This window comes from Pteropus vampyrus, unplaced genomic scaffold (genome assembly GCF_000151845.1).
Source record: "Pteropus vampyrus isolate Shadow unplaced genomic scaffold, Pvam_2.0 Scaffold74, whole genome shotgun sequence".
In the NCBI taxonomy this organism is placed as follows: domain Eukaryota; kingdom Metazoa; phylum Chordata; class Mammalia; order Chiroptera; family Pteropodidae; genus Pteropus; species Pteropus vampyrus.
The window spans coordinates 6,960,803-6,963,444 of NW_011888855.1; positions in this window are offsets into that span (position 1 = coordinate 6,960,803).

Below are 2,642 nucleotides of genomic sequence, written 5' to 3' on the forward strand. Positions count from 1 at the left end.
TTTAGTTTTCTCCTTTTTAAATGGAGGTAATAATAACACCTACATTGTACAGTTTCCATGGGTTATATAAGACAATGCGTTGAGAGCTCGGCACAGTGCCAGGTGCATTATAAGCGCTTGGTTCATGCTGGCCACTCTTGTTTTACCATTGGTTCCCACCATTCCTCAAGTGCACATCTGATCCCTCCCACAACACACACTTTTCCTGAGAACACTATCAACTGAGTCTCTGGGGGTCAGAGGAAGCTCTGATTTGAAGCATTTACCAATTCCCGTGGTATAAATACTCCCACCGTGGCCAATTTAAAGCTCATAAAGTGGTGACATTGAACATGGACTTGGGAAGAGATGTGCACAGTTGGCTAGTGTGTGCCAGTACGAGCTGGGTCCAGTAAAGCACCACTAAGTCCCTCTTCACTGTGAGGTCCCAAGTGTATTATCAAGGCCTCAGTTGGAACTGGTGAAGGCACAGGGCTGTGAGCAGAGTCTCATATAATTGCTACCTCCTGCTTCAAGGGGCAGCTGGTTTTTGCACAGTTTTGCTATTTGTGCGTCCTCCTAGCTAATGCAGGAAATGGGAATTGTAACCTCAAATTACTATCATTGGGAACCCAGAGCAGAAATGATTATCAAAGGGCAGAGATGGCTCCAAAAGGCTAATATTTACCATTTGCCATGGGCCGCATGAAAGGGTGTGTGGCCTCTGAAGCCACCGCTGTCTCCTTCACTGGTTCTGGTTTGTTTTGTTTTGATCACTGAGAAAGACAGGCTTATGTCATGAAACAAGTGTGGGTCTTGGAGCCAGACAGTCTGGGATCAAATTCCAGTATTGCCTTGTAGCAATGTGTGACCTTGGGCAGGTTAGCCAACCTCTCTGGTGCTCAGTTTGCTCCTCTGTAAAGTGGGTATATTCGTGAATACATTTTTGATTGTTGTGAGAATTAGATGTAACATGCCACGTGTCTAGGACAGGGTCTGGCGGAGAAAAGAAGCTTAACGAATGGGAGCTAAGTTATGGCTATTGTTGGGTGGAGGTGCCGCCTAAATGGCTTTTCTAAAGTGATCCTTCATCCAGGAGTTCAGGAGCTCGCTGAGAAGCCAGCCTCACTTGTAGAGGTGAGCAGGGTAGACAGTTTTCATAATGGCAAGTTTCCAACATTTCATTTCTTCCTCAAAGTGATCTTTTCTATACAAAGAAATATTATTCTTTCCTACTCACCCATCGTGTGAAAGAAGCTGGATGTTTCTCTCAAGCCGTAGCAGGCAGGTCAGCTAGTTTAGAAGAAAGAGCAACGGTCTTTTCATCGTCCTGTGTCCTCTCCTACTCCTCACTCCCAGGGGAGCTGAGATGGCAGAGATGAGGCTCGTGTGGAGTTGCCGATATTCAGTTCCCTGAGTATTATATTAGTGTCCCCAGCCTTTGGGAGAATTGCAGCCTGTCCAGGGTCTGCCTCACACGTGACTTTTGGCCTCGTGTGGATGTGAATTAACTATGCTGGTGGGTTTTCAGGAGAGCTGTGCGATTTGTTACTTCCATGCCATCGGGGGGAAGGAAGGCCTCAGTGCTAAGGGCTACTAGAAAGAGTGTCCCTGAGAAGCAGAGTTCCCACCATCTCCTTCCTCTTTGCCGTCCTCTTCATTCACTTCAACTTTCTCCCTGCCTGTAACCCTAGGAACATATAGATCTGCTTAGACATGAAATATGGAAGTCTACTTTTAAATTGCTATGACCCCACAAACTCTTTCTAGCGTGTGAAAATCTGTCCATCCTTTCATCCTCTCTCCTCATTGCTTGGACCATCTTCTTCAGTTACCTGGGGTTAGTACCTCAAGACCATCAGCATTTCCTGGACGCTCCCTGCCCTAGTACAGCTTACTCAGTATCAAGCCCTGTTGGTTCTCCCTATGCAGATTTCTACCTGGATCCCTAACTTCCACTGCTTCCCCCTGTGTGGACCTCAAGCTCTCTCACCTGGATAGTTGTAGTCACCTTCTCACTGACCTCCTTGCCTCTAGCATACCCTCCCACCTTCTTCCACTCTGGGATTCTGCAGGCTGTGTTCTTCATCACCCCTATCCCCGAAAGCACAGCGTTTTCAACTCCTCACACGTCTACTCGATAACTTTCCACGTCTTTGTTGGCCTGGACCCTGAATTGTCGATGATTTTCTGATAGAATCAGAACGTCCTTTGTTCCAAACTTTTCTTATTGTTTTCTTTGCACAGGATTGTAGAAAACATCTCCCGCCAGGCACACCCTACTGTTTTTGTGAAAATTATAGGCTGCAAATAACTGCTTAAGTCAACTGCCAGACGAGGTACTCTCTTCAGAGGGAAAATTCCAGCTGTTGAACAAGTTTATGGGCTTTATTTTTGGAGCAAAGAGTTCATCAAGTGAAGAACAGAATTTTCCAGGTGCCCCAACTCCATTTTTATTATAAAGCATATGTATCTGAGTGGGCTACTTCTGTCAAGGTCAAATTTATTACCCAGTACTTACTCACCCTCTCTTTCTGTTGCCTTCCTCGGGCCCCTTCTGCAGCCTGTCAGTAGACACTTTGAGGAACACAGAGAGGAGCCAAGATGAGAGAGGAAGGAGGGCACGAAGGGGAGGCCAGCCCCTACCCCATTTCTCCTCAAGT